Here is a 17,273-nt window from a genome sequence, read left to right on the forward strand (position 1 = left end):
ATTAGGCAGTTGGAGCCGGACAGCAGTTGGGCTAATCACTCTTATGATAGGGAATGGGCCAATGAACCGAGGTGCCAGCTTCTGCGACTCCACCCTGAGTGGCAGGTTCTTCGATGACAACCACACCCTTTGACCAACATGGTAGGTGGGAGCAGGAATTCTCCGACGGTTGGCCCCGGTAGTGTAGCTGGCAACGGATCTGAGGAGTGTGGCTCGGGCTTGTGACCAGGTGCGGCGACATCGACGGGCAAAAGCAAGTGCAGATGGGCAAGTAACCTCCTCTTCCTGGCTGGCAAATAGAGGAGGCTGGTATCCATAAACACATTGGAAAGGGGACATACCGATGGCAGAGCAGGTCAGAGAATTGTGTGCGTACTCCACCCATGTCAATTGCTGCGACCAGGAGTGGGGGTTGCGTGAAGTCATGCATCGCAGTGCCTTCTCGAGCTCCTGATTAGCCCGCTCTGACTGCCCATTGGATTGGGGATGGAATCCGGAAGTCAGACTGACTGTGGCTCCCAGCAGGTGACAGAACTCCTTCCAAAAGGCGGAGGAGAATTGTGGACCACGGTCAGAAACTACATCCCTTGGCAGTCCGTGGATCCGGAAGACGTGTTCCAGGACCACCTGGGCGGTCTCCTTGGCGGTTGGGAGCTTGGGGAGGGGAATGAAGTGTGCCATCTTGCTGAAACGGTCAACGATGGTGAGAATGACGGTCATGCCCCTTGAAGGGGGCAGCCCTGTGACAAAGTCAAGGGCGATGTGAGACCAGGGACGTCTGGGCACAGGCAGGGGCTGCAGCAATCCGGCTGGGGGCTGGCAGGACGACTTGTGTTGGTTGCAGATGGGGCAGGCTTGGACGAATTCCCGTACATCCTTCCTCAGAGAGGGCCACCAGAACCTCTGGGCGAGCAGGTTGTAAGTGCGGGTGGAGCCAGGGTGACAAGCTAGGCGGGAGTCATGTCCCCACTGAACGACCTGGGACCTCAGGTCTTCGGGGACAAAAAGGCGGTCAGCTGGGCAAGTGCTGGGACCTGGCTGGTTACGGAGAGCCTCCAGCACCTGTTCCTCAACAGCCCAGGTCAGAGCTGCAACGATGCAGGGACTTGGCAGAATCGACACAGGGTCCTTGGAGGGGGTGTCATCCTTCTGGAATTGACGGGAGAGGGCGTCTGGCTTGGTGTTGCGTGATCCAGGCCGGTATGACAGAGTGAAATTAAACCTGGTGAAGAACAGGGCCCAGCGGGACTGCCTGGAGTTCAACCGTTTGGCCGTGCGGATGTACTCCAAGTTCTTATGATCGGTCCAAACGAGAAATGGAATGGTGGACCCCTCCAGCCAGTGACGCCACTCCTCCAAGGCAAGCTTCACAGCCAGCAGCTCACGGTTCCCTATGTCGTAATTGCACTCAGAGGGGGACAACCGACGTGAGAAAAAGGCACAGGGATGGAGCTTCCTATCCTCCGCAGCCCACTGAGAAATCACAGCACCAACTCCCACATCCGAGGCATCCACCTCCACAATGAATTGCCGGTCCACATCAGGCATCTGGAGGATGGGAGCGGAGGTGAACCTCACCTTGAGGGTACTGAAGGCTTTGTCGGCTGCTGGGGTCCAGGTGAAGGGTTGCTTGGTGCTGGTTAGAGCAGTGAGAGGGGCAGCAACGGTACTGTAGTTCCGGATAAACTTCCTATAGAAGTTAGCAAACCCCAGAAACTGTTGCAGCTTCTTTCTGTTCTCCGGAACTGGCCATGAAGTGACTGCTGATACTTTGGCAGGATCCATTTGGATACTTCCCTCTGCCACTATGTACCCCAGGAAGGCCACTGTCTTGACGTGAAACTCACATTTCTCTGCCTTGGCGTAGAGGGAATTCTCCAGAAGACGATGAAGGACTTGCTGGACATGGCGGGTGTGTTCAGACAGGTTTCTGGAGTAGATTAAGATGTCATCCAGGTAAACGAAGACAAACTTGTTTAACATGTCCCGCAGTACATCGTTCACTAGAGCCTGGAACACAGCAGGAGCATTGGTGAGGCCAAAAGGCATAACCAGATACTCGTAGTGGCCTGTTGGTGTATTGAATGCGGTTTTCCATTCATCTCCCTCCCGGATCCGCACTAGGTGGTAAGCGTTTCTGAGATCCAACTTGGTAAAAACAGTGGCTCCCTGGAGCAACTCAAAAGCAGAGGTGAGCAGAGGCAGAGGGTAACGGTTTTTCACTGTGATGTCGTTGAGTCCCCTGTAGTCGATGCAGGGGCGAAGAGATCCGTCCTTCTTCCCCACAAAGAAGAAGCCAGCACCAGCAGGAGATGAAGATGAACGGATTAATCCTGCGGACAGAGAGCCATTGATGTAGTCCTCCATGGACTTTCTTTCAGGAGCAGACAACGAATAAAGACGACCCCTTGGAGGAGCTGTTCCAGGGAGGAGGTCGATGGCACAGTCGTACGGTCGGTGAGGGGGCAGAGATGTGGCTCTTGCTTTGTTAAACACCTCTCTGAGACCATGGTAGCATTCTGGGACATTGGAGAGGTCAGGAGCGGAGTTAGTAGGTACTGGCCGAGGGGGTAGTGCGGCAGCAAGCAGGCAGGTTCGGTGGCAGTCCTCTCCCCACTCCCTGATCACCCCGGTCACCCAGTCGAGCTGAGGGTTGTGCCGGCGGAGCCATGGGTAACCCAGGATGAGGGGTTGGCCTGGAGAGGGGAGCAGGTGAAACTGGATAGTTTCTTGATGGTTTCCGGACAGACCCATCGAGACCGGGGCCGTGACATGAGTGACCGATCCGAGTAAGTGTCCGTCCAGTGCCCGGGCAGGAATAGGAGGTGTCAAACGGAGGTTCTCCAGTCCCAGTTGGCGTGCCAGCTTGATGTCCATTATGTTGGCTTCGGCGCCAGAATCCACCAGAGCAGCCAGGGTGTGAGTTGAGTCAGAGAGGCGGAGGTGAACTTGCAGCAGGGGTTTGCGGTCGGAGGACTGGATGGTCATTGAACTCAACCGGACTCCCCCTATGCCCGGTGAGCTTCGGCCCTTTAAAGGGCAGGTTACCACACGATGTCCATCACCTCCACAATAGAGGCAGAGGTTAGAGGTGAAGCGGCGCTGGCGCTCTGCAGGAGTGAGAGAGGCTCGCCCAATCTCCATAGGCTCAGACTGATCAAGCTGACCTGGGTGAGTGGCAGTAGATGACAGGAGCCCAGTCGGATCTCTCCGAATGCCGGTAGTAGGTGGACCTTGGCGCCCCCTCTCACGACGACGGGTCTGTATCCTTCTGTCGATCCTGACAGTCAGTGCGATGGCTTCATCAAGAGTGGAAGGCAGTTCATGGGAGACCAACTCGTCCTTGATATAGTCAGCCAAACTATGGAAGAACGCGTCCACCAACGATGGTGTGTTCCAAGAACTTCGTCTAGCCAGGGTTCGGAAGTCGATGGAATGGTCTGCGACTGTACGTCTGCCTTGTCGAATACTGAACAGTTCACGAGACGCCTCTGCGGTGGGTGAATCCAGGTCAAACACCTTCAGCATCTCCTCAGCAAACAGGTCGAAGGTTGCACATGCGGGGGTTTGACGTTCGAACTCTGCTGTTCCCCAGAGTCGAGCTCGGCCCGTCAGGTGAGTGATGGCATACCCAACTTTAGCCCCCTCCGTGGCGAAGGTCCTTGGCTGCAAGGAGAACTGAAGTCGGCAGCTAGTCAGGAATGGCCGGACCTGGGTTGAATCGCCGTTGAACCGCTCGGGGTTTCCAATCTTGGGTTCCGGAGCCGCGGCTGCAATGACCGGGGCAGGTAACTCGGGGCCAGGGCTGGTGGGCAGACTGGCTGGGGTAAGGTTGGTGAGGAGTTGAATGATCATGGCGAGTTGTTGTTGCTGCTGCTGGAACTGCTGCTCATGCTCATCGGTTTCCATGTCGGGGAAAGTGTGCGCTGAGTCCATAATGGTCAGATCGTACTGTCACGGTTCAGACAGACGACCAGAGGACCACAATTGCGTCACACCAGAAAGTTTATTAAACCTAAGGGAAAATGGAAGTAGGGAGTGAATGAAGGCTCCAGGGGTAACAGGGATCCCGTCCAATGTGCTGGGTCTGTGCCCCCCCCAGTGGCAGCGATGCGTCCTATGAAGCCGGTGGTGGGTGGTCCAGAAGTCCTGGGGGGGGGGAGACACAGACACAACAGGGCGGAATGAAACAAGGCAGCAGTACAGTTCAAGGGAAATCCAAAATCCGTAGTAGCAAGGCAGAAGGCTGGTCAGAGTTACCGGGATTGAAGAGTAGTCAGGAGTCGTAATAGCAGAAGCAGGTCTGGATCTCCTGAGGCAGAAGAGTATCCAAAAACAGGCAGGTCCGGGGTCACAAAACCAGGGTGAGCCAGAAGCGCGAGCAAACAGGTTCCGGGTGTGAGCTTTGCAGACGATCTGACACCGGAGAGCTGAAAGACAGGGCCTTAAATACTGGGAGAGGTAGTGGGTAATGCAGCGCAGCTGGCAGAGTAATTAGAGCAGAGCAGAGCAGGGACAGGTGGAGCTAGTTAGGCTGAGTAGAGAGAGTGGTGAGCAGAGTGGAAGACAATTAAGGTGGTAACCCGGTGGAGTGAGAGGCCCATGACACTTATTTCATAGTTTTGATGTCTTCACTATTATTCTACAATGTAGAAAATAGTTAAAATAAAGAGAAACCCTTGTATGAGTAGGTGTGTCCAAACTTTTGACTGGGACTGTACATTATAACACTACTCTGAACCTAAATTCACTCTTTCCCAACTAGGCCTATCATTCATGATTCAAGATCAGATCCAAATGATGCTGCAGTAACATGCAGTTCGTCAGTTGAAAGGTCTTGTCAATATAATGTAAACAAACCCCCTATATATAGCCTCATTATTGTTATTTTATTGTGTACATTTTTTTTTTTTTACTTTAGTTTATTTAGTAAATATTTTCTTAACTCTATTTTCTTAAAACGGCATTGTTCTTTAAGGGCATGTAAGTAAGCATTTCACGCTAAAGTCTACACCTGTTGTATTCGGCACATGTGACAAATAAAATTTGATTTGATTGACCATTTAGCAGGATGGATTTCTGGTGAGTTTTATTGCAGATCGCTTATTTTATTATCTATTTTGAAATGTGAGAGTAACAGTCTGTGGCCATGTTTACCTGTTCTCTGAGCATTATGACAACTTATTACAGTGTTTGAAGCAGCTAGGTCTATAATTGTATGTTGTTGGTCTGTGCACATGTATGGACTACAGTAGCTAGCTGTGATGGAGTTGGCTAGTTATGACGTTGCTTATCAATGGTGTGGTACTGTAGATTTGGACAAGTTCTGTACCTCATCACATCCATGATCATGATTAGTTTATAATGGCGCCAACCCCCAAAACGTTGGAAGTCAAGGAGGGACTGGACGGCCTAGGCGGGAGTCCCATCGATGTCCAGGGGAGGCGGAGGGGTTTAGCGGAGGACAGCACCAGCCAGGGGACCAGAAACCACCGGCCTGAGGAGGGAAACATGGAAAGAGGGTGAGATCCGGTAGGAGGTGGGGAGTTACCTCATTGACCATCCAGAGGACCTTGAAGGGCACCACAAACCGAGGGCTCAGCTTCCAGCAGGGCAGGCGGAGGGGTAGGTTCCTGGTGGAGAGCCAGATGCGATCACCAGGATCGAACACGGGAGCCTCACTGCGGTGGTGATCCACCTGCTCCTTCTGGTGGCGGACGGCGCGCTGGAGCCTCATGTGGGAAACGTTCCAAACCTCCTCTGCGTGCCGAAACCACTCGTCCACCACAGAGGCCTTGATCTGGCTCGGGGTCAACGGAGCCGGCTGATACCCCAGGACCCACTGGATGGGAGTCAGCCCGGTGGAGGAGTGAAGAAGTGAGTTCTGGGCGTACTCTTCCCAGGGAAGGAACCGGGCCCTCTCCCCCTGCCGGTCCTGGCAGTGACTCCTAAGGAACCTCCCCAGCTCCTGGTTGGTCCTCTCCACTTGCCCGTTGGACTGAGGCCGGTACACAGATATGAGGCTGCTCCAGCTTCTCCATGAAGGCTCTCCATAACCGTGACGTGAATTGGGGGCCACGGTCAGAGACGATGTCCTCCGGAAGGCCATAGTGCCGGAAGACCTGCTGGAACAGGTAGTGCCTCAGGAAACCTGGAGAGCGGTAGGGAGACCAGAGAGAGGGATAAAACAGCAGGATTTAAAGAATCTGTCCACAAGAACCATAATAGTGGTGAAACCATCAGACGGAGGGAGATCAGTAACGAAATCTATGGACAGATGGGACCAAGGCCACTGAGGCACGGGAAGGGGAAAGAGTTTCCCTGCTGGATAGTGCCAGGGAGATTTTGTTTGGGCACATACGGAGCATGAATTGACATAGCGGGCGACGTCCTGTGCCAAGGTGGGCCACCAGTACTTCGTGGCGATGGACTGAATGGTACGGGTGATACCTGGGTGTCCAGCGGCGAGGGATGTGTGTGCCCAGGTTATCAGCCGATCCCTCACCCCCGCAGGGATGTAGATGCGTGCAGGAGGGCAGGTAGCAGGCGCGGGTTCCCTCTCCAGAGCCTGGCGGATGTCCACATCTACGTCCCAAAACACGGGGCTAACGATACTGGGGGACGGAATGGTGGGCTGGAGGGCACTCGCAGGACTCTCAACTGACGTGGAACCACAAGGTAAGGGAAAGCAGGTCTTCTGGCATCCTGGTGCCAAGGTGGTGATTTTCATCCTCGACCAGGAGATGGTGGGCTTATGACGTTGTCCAGACAGCTGGCCATTGCAATGAGCGCGTCCAAGGAAAGGTTGTCGTCCCGTCACATCCACTCTGTGTGGACCTCCTCACGCAGTCCTCTACGGAATAGGGTGCATTGCGCTGGTTCGTTCCATCCGCTGGAGGCTGCCACTGTCTGGAAGGTGAGGGCATTCTCCGCAGCGGTCTAGGCACCATGCCGGAGCTGGAATAGTCACTCACCTCCCTCTCTGCCCTCTGGTAGATGGTTGAAGACCATCATACTTGTCCAGGAAGGACAGTCAGGCATTACCTCCCTGGGCGGACTGCTGGGTAGGCTGGGGGGCTGTTTCGCTGGGACGACTTGAGGTAAAAGACCCTCCGCTAGTTGAGGTGAATCCTCTTGGGTGGTGTCGAGGCGGTGGAGGACGGGGAGGACCTCATCCATAGCAACACCCAATTGCGCTAGCTGATCGTGATGTTGACGGAGTAGGTGTCCCTGTTCACCAACCGTCTGGGAGATGTCTTTATCTTCTGCTACTTCTATAATTTGCGAGGCAGTATTCTGTCATGTATACACTGGGAGTCAGGAAGCAGGTGCAGAAGGTGAGTTTAATAATGAAGAATGCAGATAAACAAAACATGAGAAGCATACAGACCGTGAATGAAAACAAACCAATACTGCCTGATGACTGAGGCTACTGAGGGCTAAATAAAGGGAAGGTAATCAAGGTGATGATGAAGTCCAGGTGTGCGTAATGATGGAGAGCAGGTGTGCGTAATGATGGGGGGCAGGTGGGCATAATGAAGATTACCAGGGCTGGTGGTTAGTAGACCTGCGACGTCGAGCGCCGGAACGGAGGAGTGGGAGTAGGTGTGACACTATCATCATACAGCTAATGGCGTTATCTAGAAAATCTCCCATATCTGTATATATATATATATATATTTTGGTTCAATAGGTTCTCGAAGCACTCATCTGCAAATGGCACTCTTTGTGGTCAACTTTGGGTGCACCCTGAGCTTGGGAAACAAACATATGCCATTTCTCCCTTAAATCTTCATTTTTGGGGAAGTTAAACAACTGCTGTAAATTGCTTTTACAGCCAAAGACACGGTAACGAGCCATTCTTGTTTACAAAGCATTTCATTGAACATATTAAAATGAGTAGGTGAGCTGACGTCACCTCACCTGAGGCAAAGCAAAAAACAGAGTGATTCAGACTCAAGTCACATGATTGGATTTTCAGATACAGCAATAATATAGATTTTTCAGACTTTGGTGATAGTAATTATGCTAATTAAATTAAATATAAATGCAGTTTTCACTGTTCATTCCCTTTAAGACTCAGTTTCCCTCTACAATGCTCACAAGCCACGCGTGACTCGCTAAAACAGTGAACAGGACCAGGCACTACATCAGACTTGGGGGAAAATAACATTGATCATTGAAAGTGAACCTGGGGAGCTTTGTGTTCACATTGCCCTAAAAAAGGGAACTCACAGTGTTTTCACACTTGGTCCCTTTCAGACAATTTTCGTGAACTCAGTGCGGTTCGGTTAATTTTTTTGTGCAGTGTGAACACTCCAAAGGAACTCAGACCCCTCAAAAGAGCCCCCGAAGAGAACTGAACTGAGACCATCTCGAGAGCACCCGTTTTTTTCCACGGACCTGCACATCATCTTCTCTCTTTTATGGCACCAATGTGAGGGGTTATGGGAAACGGTGTTCCAGTGGTCTGCATCTGGGTCTTCTGCTGAAACGTGATATATATATATGAACTATAACTCAGTAAAATCGTTGAAATTGTTGCATGTTACGTTTACATTTTTGTTCAGTATATACTTTTTTTAAATCTATATGAACAAAATATTTTTTGATTACTAATGTTACTGTCCCCACTAAAACAAAACAAAAAACTTAAATACATGTCATTTTGTCCTTGAAACATTTAATTGAAATGCTGTAGAATTCCACTCATTTTTATGTAGGACTGCTCCTACTGGGGCGTGCCAATAGGCTGAGCAGTGGCTTCAAAGCCTTTCATTGGCCAATACATATAGCATCAGCAACCCAGGGTTTATATACATCATTGGCGTAGGCACTCCTCCTTCGAAACTCGTTATTGTGGAGTCTCCTTTAGCTGAAAGGTAATAATATAATGTAATTAGTATCAGCGCAGAACTGTAGTGTTGACATCTGTTAAATATAATAGCGAAAATATGTAATATATTGTAATGAGTCCTAATAAATTGTCATTTTTGGTATTACATCATACAAATCTTTTTCACAACCAAGAGGACAACGAACAAGATCTCCAAGGGGCTGGATGATGGTTACAAAGGTCGAGTCAAGTGCTGCCAGTACGGTTCCAGCCTCGTAGACTGGTGGAGGGAAAGCAAACCGCGTACATGAGTATGTGATTATGGAAGGACTCCAGCTAAGACCTAGATCAGGGATGGGCACTCATACCTGGAATAGGATTATACCATTTGACAATTATAACAGAATTGTCTTCCATGACCATCAGTCTTAGATTTCCAGGGTAAATACATTCAGTTTAGGATGAAGGGAGTTAGTATTTTTTAAATAATTGGATAAAGGAGGTTATTAGGCAGAATGTAGCCAGCAGATTCTGAACCTAACGTTAGTTTCAAGCTTTAGTAGTCGTATTTACGGGAAACACATGGTATACAGTACATGCACCAGAAATAGGGTACACTTTATGACTTCTCAGATAAATATCAGCAAGCTTGGCTAGCTATGTACAGCAAAATAGCTAGCTTGCTCTCTGCCTGGCTAGCTAGTTAGCTACTTGGCTGATCACAGAATGTTAGCGTGCTGCTAATATGATAAGCTAAATCGATCCTTCTCGTCGCAAGAATTTGTCTAAAGAGTTTAGCTAGGCCTAGTTACATGTTGAATCTTCTTGGAAACTCCAGCCGAAGATATGAGACATTCTAAAAGTAGACCGTTCAGATCAAACTAACCGTTGCGTCGTGTCTCATCTTATGTATGTGAACTGGGCTTTATGATCAGGGCTATTCCGTGCCAGTAGAGTAGTGTGTGAAGTAGCTAGCTAGCTAGCTAATATCAGCGTGGCTTTCAGACCACAGACATCAGAAATATAACACAAGGTAAAGTAGCTACACACATAATTTAGCTAACTAATTACGACTATCTAGTGAAGTGACATTTTATATTCAAATGAAACAAACCAGTCATAGTCAGCTAACAAGCTACACTAGCTAACGTTAGCTAGAAAGCTAATACAAACTATTGGATGTGTGGCTTGAAAACAACAATCAAAACAAGTAATCCAAAATATAACACTCACATACATATTTACAACTAAATAGCAAAACTGTCATTTTACTCTATATCTAGCAAAATATATTATCTAGCTAGCAATGTCTTACCTTATCAGCAGGAAAAATGCAAACTCTGGGTCAGTTTTGAATCCCTTCAACTCTCTTAGTTCTCTCCACTGTGTAAACACAAATCCAAGGTTTACTCGTGCCTTAGCAAGGGCTCTAACGCTTTCCCTTTTTGCCTGTCTGCTCTCCAAATATCTCTGTTTCTTTGTTAAATGGAGGAATAGTCAGGTCGTTTTCCCCTCACATCTGCCATGTCTGTAAGCTAGGTCTCCGCTAGCCGAGTGTGGACATGGGCTCAGCTAGCTAGATATCCGCTAGCCAAGTGTGGACATGGGCTCAGCTAGATATCCTACCGCTACCCGTTAAATGTATCGATTGGGATCATCTTGCTGGGTCTTTCTATCATCTTACTTGTTTGGTCTTCTGTGATATGTTAGGCCACCACAACCCCACGTGTGCTAGCAGCCCTCTTGTCTTAGCATTGAAACTCTCACCAAGTAGGATATTCGTCGTCTCAACAACTTCACATGGAACCCTCCAAACAATAAGTGTCTAATCTCACCAAAGACCAGACCCCATTACTAGTAGCCTCTGCCGTGTCCCCAACAATCATATGTTCTGGTTTTCAGGGGAAATGGAAAGAGAGCCTGTGACACGACTTCCACTTTTGGACGTTAACAAGGCGACACTACATCTTAACTCCTCCACATTTACTGGATTGGTTGAACAGTGCAGAAAATAACCTCCCCCAACAGTTTTTTTTTTTCTCATCAAGACCTCGTTGTAGGGCAGCATTTCCGAAACTAGGGGTCGCAACCCCATATGGGGTCGCCTAATTTGAAAATGGGATCTGAGAGAAACTAACCTCCAGTAGCTCTATCTTTTGAACAGTTTAAATTACAAAATATTATGACCCCAGCACTGAAAGATAAGACTCTCAGGAACAGGCACATCTTTTGTTTCCCTCTACAATGGCCACAAGCCTCCTTAGAACAGAGTGGACAAGACCAAATCAGACTGGGGGAAACAGAACATCATCAATGATGATGTTATTTTCTACACCAAACATCATACAAAATTATTGCCTGATGATCTTCAGAACTTCCCATTACCTTTCTGATGCATTTCAGTCACTTCAAACCATGCTTCCTTCAGCTTGAAATACTGCCAAAAGTACTCAAGATTGATTTGTAATAGACTGTTATAGCCCCAATTAAAAAGTAAACATTGGCAGTTAATTACATCACTTTTTTTATATGGTGGGGTCACACATTTGTTAAAATATCAAAATGGGGTTGCAGGTTAAAAAAAAGTTTCTGAACCCTTGATGCAGGGGATCTAGTTTCAGCCGTTTCTTTTATGCCTGCTACATTAGGTTACATTACTAGTGAAGATGTGCTCAATGTGTACTGTTACCCAAAGAGGAAAAACAGGTTGTCACTAGTTACCACAGCCACAAAGTCAGGAGGCCCACCTACTCGACCAATCAGATGAGGGAGTGTGATGACGCGTATGCCAACCGGCTTACATGGGCAGACGAGAGACATGCGTTTCTTTTATCTATTGATCCATCAATGTTTTGGTTATTTATTAGATATAATAAATCCAACCGTTATAAATGCAAAGTGTTAATCAGATTTCTTATTCAAACTCAGCTTGCAAGTTTATTATCATTTTGCCCTTACTCATAGTTTACTTCAATATCTGCAAGTTTTTTTTAAATGGCATGTAGACAAATTGACACATCTTGAGTTTAGATTTTAAATGCACAAGTAAAACATACAGTTTCACACACATTTTCACAGAAATCTCAATTTTTTAACTGGCAGATTTTTTGGATGATTTAAGATTAAACTTCAACCCTGTTACTTTATTTGGCACTTAGGCACTTACTATAGTCATTTATTTAACTTAACTGCTGTTTTGTACCAGTTTCCATCTCTGTACAAAGGCATGGTCTTCAAGCTATGGCAGATGGCAAAACATTTAATAATAATAATTATAATTGATTGGACTTACATGGCACTTACACCCAAAGCTCTTTACAGTGACAGGGGAAACTCACCATCCTATTCCATACTCTTTATTTATGTTTATTTTATTGGACCATCCACCCCCCTCTTCAGAGGACAAAATAAACGTTGTTTTACTTTTTGTTATTTTACAGATTTTGTTATGTATAGATTATTCATACACTTTACATACATGGTACTTTTATACACAGTATTACATGATAGGAATACAGTTTGATATACACATGCAGTGAAAACAGGACAAATATAAGCCCCCCATGGGATCTTCAGACCACAGAGTTGGGACACCCGTTTAAAGTCCCATCTTCAATTTTAAAATGAAATTAATGTTGTAAAAGTGTATGGTGTAAATGACAGTGATCTGTCTTTTAACTTACTGCCTTCTTGTTCATTTCAGCAGCATATTTCTGTTTGGCTTTTGTCTGTCTTTCCCCTGGTGGCATTCATACGTCTTTGTACCCACAATTTGAAACGGAACACCATTGAATGGGAGACTTTTACTTGTTGGAATGGAATCCCTTATGCTAGCTATCTAGCTAGATGAGAGTATCCAAAAAAGAATAGACAACTTACCCTTTTGCCAAAAACAATGTTATGAATTCTAGTGACGTTGCCAATTCTTGTTTCCGAATGTATTTAGTTATTTGGTCCTCAAACTTGAACTCCAGATATGGCATTTCGAAAATGAGGCGTTTCCCCAAAAACCGGAATACACATCATCACACTCCCTCATCTGATTGGTAGGGTAGGCGGATCTTCTGACTTTGTGGCTGTGGTAACTAGTGATGACCGGAAAAACAGGAGAGAATTAAATAACTGACCTTTTTAAGTTTTGGCTCCTTTCTGTGGAAAAAGAGCACGTTTCAGGACACAGCCAAGCTGTGTGTTGGGTAATTCAAACAGTCTGAGGTAAAACGTTTAGAACCCCTATTCCAGCTTTCACTGCAATTACTCTGTAATTATTTTGTAATGTAAGTGCTCATTAAGTATATGGGATTTTATTTTACTCTGGCTGATTTTGTGCAAAGCATGATTGAGAACCTCTTAAAATGCCTAGAGGATTTTATTGGTGCATGTTTTCACAGTCAGATGTACTTACATCCACACACACACACACACACACACACACACACACACACACACACACACACACACACACACACACACACACACACACACACACACACACACACACACACACACACACACACACACACATACCACCTCTGACAATTCCCTTGTTTCTCTGCCATAAACATGCATAATATGCAACAAAACATTGTTTCAGACATTGCACACAAATAGGACTTTAAAGGTTGTCTATAATGAGTATGTTTACATGCACACTAATAATTCAATATTAAACTGATTATGGCAGAAGGCCAAGTATGGCATTGCTCATGTAAACACCTTACTCTGCTTAAAACGGATGGTTTTCTGAGCAATCTTTTGAATTATTAGGGCACGTAAACGGCTTAAAGGAGATATCACCATTTTTCTCCCAAGTTGTGGAAGCTTGGTGAATTATAACAACAGTTAGGCTATTTTCAAACAACTCTCCCCTCCCCCTTCTCAACAAGCCAAGAGTCATTCCCCCTTTGCACACTGTCTCTTTCATTCTAAAACGTGTGGATTTGTTTACATAGGCATAGCTAGCTAGCCATTTTATACGGCTAGAGCAGCAGTCTACTAGCTAACAACTGGACACACAGAATGTCGAGTGATGAGGTGAAATCTAACGTTAAACTGCAAAAAGTATTTGTATTGTAATACCATATGGCAACATTGTACTTTCAATTTGTCAACTTTCTGTGACGTGTTATGTCTGTTCCCTTGTTAACCTTGCTAACGTTTGCTAAACCAAAGCTAGTTTGACACTATTGCAGCTATAGCTAGCTGCAATACTTTCAACCTTGTCAAATTGTTTTGTAATAGCCAATGTATGTAAGAAAGTATTTCACATAGCAGGACATCTAACATCTAGCTAACGTCATTCATTGTATGCGCAGGTTGCGTTGGACAATGTTGATGGCAGTCAGACTAGCAGGGCAAGAGGCTAGGGTAGAGGGAGAGCCAGGGGCAGAGGACAGACAGGCAGAGGCTTTTCTCTGTGTATATCAATGATGTCGCTCTTGCTGCTGGTGACTCTCAGATCCACCTCTACGCAGACGACACCATTTTGTATACATCTGGCCCTTCATTGGACACTGTGTTAACAAACCTCCAAACGAGCTTCAATGCCATACAACAATCCTTCAGTAGCCTTCAACTGCTCTTAAACACTAGTAAAACTAAATGCATGCTTTTCAATCGAACGCTGCTAGCACCCGCCCACCCGACTAGAATCACCACTCTCGACGGGTCTGACCTAGAGTATGTGGACAACTACAAATATCTAGGTGTCTGGTTAGACTGTAAACTCAACTTCCAGACTCACATAAAGAATCTCCAATCCAAAGTTAAATCTAGAATCGGCTTCCTATTTCGCAACAAAGCCTCCTTCACTCATGCTGCCAAACATGCCCTCGTAAAACTGACTATCCTACCGATCGTTGACTTCGGCGATGTCATTTACAAAATAGCCTCCAACACTCTACTCAGCAAATTGGATGTAGTCTATCACAGTGCCATCCGTTTTGTCTCCAAAGCCCCATACACTACCCACCACTGTGACCTGTACGCTCTTGTTGGCTGGTCCTCACTACATGTTCGTCGTCAAACCCAATGGCTCCAGGCCATCTATAAATCACTGCTAGTCAAATCCCCGCCTTATCTTAGCTCATTGGTCACCTTAGCAGCACCCACCCGTAGTCTGCGCTCCAGCAGGTATGTCTCACTGGTCATTCCCAAAGCCAACACCTCCTTTGGCCGCCATTCCTTCCAGTTCTCTGCTGCCAATGACTGGAACGAATTGCAAAAATCTCTGAAGCTGGAGACTCTTATCTCCCTCAATAACTTTAAGCATCAGTTGTCAGAGCACCTTACCGATCACTGTACCTGTACACAGCCCATCTGAAATTAGCCCACCCAACTACCTCATCCCTATATTGTTATTTATTTTGTTCTTTTGCACCCCAGTATCTCTATTTGCACATAATCTCTTGCACATCTAGCATTCCAGTGTTAATACTATTGTAATTATTCTGCACTATAGCCTATTTATTGCCTTACCTCCATAACTTGCTACATTTGCACACACTGTATATATATTTTCTGTTGTATTTCTGACTTTATGTTTTTTTTTTACCCCATATGTAACTCTGTGTTGTTTTTATTGCACTACTTTGCTTTATCTTGGCCAGGTCGCAGTTGTAAATGAGAACCTGTTCTCAACTGGCTTACCTGGTTAAATAAAGGTGAAATAAATAAAATAAATAAAAAGAGACTGTCACGACTTCCTCCGAAGCTGCCTCCTCTCCTTGTTCGGGCAGGCTTCGGCGTTCGTCCTCACCGGCCTTCTAGCCACTGCTGCTCCTCATCTCATCACTCCATTTGTTTTGTCTTGTTTATTACACACACCTGGTTCATATCCCCCCATCAGTACCTGCATAAGTGTTCCCTCTGCCCCCTTGTCTTTGTGTGTGATTGTTTATTGTGAGGTTAGAGAAGCTCGGTGGAGCTCCTAGTATTTTGTATTGCCAGGATATTTCCCCATGTGCTGTGTTGGTTCCAGTGCGCCTGTTTTTGTCACGCGACGTGTATGCGGTCAGCGAAGTCAAACGCAGGACACAGAGCGGCTGGCAACGTACTTTTACTGAACACAGTAAATATAGTACAAAAACAACAAACCTCCAAACAGGGAGGAAAACACAATAACCCGTACACCAAAGCAACTGCCGGAATGACAAAGAACAATCACACACAATAACCAATGAGAGACAGGGGGTAATATAGGGAATACAATACAACATAATGGGAAACAGGTGTAAACAAGAAAGACCAAACAAGACAAACACTGAAACATCGATCGGCAGTAGCTAGTACTCCGGGGGCGACGAACGCCGAAGCCTGCCCGAGCAAGGAAGAGGAGCAGCCTCAGCTGAATTCGTGAGAGTACCCCCCCCCCCCCCCTCGGGGACGGCCAGGAGGACGCGGGGCAGGGCGAGTCGGATGACTCCGGTGGAAATCCCTCAACAGGGAGGGATCTAGAATGTCCCTCCTAGGGACCCAGCACCGTTCCTCCGGACCGTACCCCTCCCACTCCACGAGATACTGCAGACCCCCCATCCGACGCCTCGAATCCAAGATGGAACGGACTGAGTACGCCGGAGCACCCTCGATGTCTAGTGGGGGCGGAGGAGCCTCTCGTACCTCATTCTCCTGGAGTGGACCAGCTACCACCGGCCTGAGGAGAGACACATGGAACGAGGGGTTAATGCGGTAATTAATGGGCAGTTGTAACCTATAACATACCTCGTTCAATCTCCTCAAACCGCCGACCCAGCTTCCGGCAGGGCAGGCGAAGGGGCAGGTTTCGGGTCGAGAGCCAGACCCGATCTCCCGGTGCATACACCGGAGCCTCACTGCGGTGGCGATCGACGCTCGCTTTTTGCCGCCTGATAGCCTGCTGCAGATGGACATGCGCAGCGTTCCATGTTTCTTCCGAGCGCCGAAACCACTCATCCACCGCAGGGGCTTCGATCTGACTCAGGGTGCCAGGACCGGCTGATAACCCAGCACACACTGAAAAGGCATAAGATTAGTGGAGGATTGGCGGAGTGAGTTTTGGGCTATCTCTGCCCAGGGGATATACCCCGACCACTCCTCCTGCCGGTCCTGGCAATAGGACCTCAGAAACCTACCCACATCCTGGTTTACTCTCTCCACCTGCCCATTACTCTCAGGGTGAAAACCTGAGGTAAGGCTAATCGAGACCCCCAGACGTTCCATAAACGCCCTCCAGACTCTAGAGGTGAACTGGGGAGCCCGATCAGACACTATATCCTCAGGCACCCCGTAGTGCCGGAAGAAGTGAGTAAACAGGGCGTCGGCAGTTTGTAGGGCTGTAGGGAGACCTGGCATAGGAATGAGACGGCAGGCCTTAGAAAACCGATCCACAACGACCAAGATCGTAGTGTTCCCCTCGGAGGGGGGAAGGTCCGTGACAAAATCCACCGATAGGTGAGACCAC

Source organism: Coregonus lavaretus (genome assembly GCF_964263955.1).
Source record: "Coregonus lavaretus genome assembly, chromosome: 12".
NCBI classification, from domain to species: Eukaryota; Metazoa; Chordata; class Actinopteri; order Salmoniformes; family Salmonidae; genus Coregonus; species Coregonus lavaretus.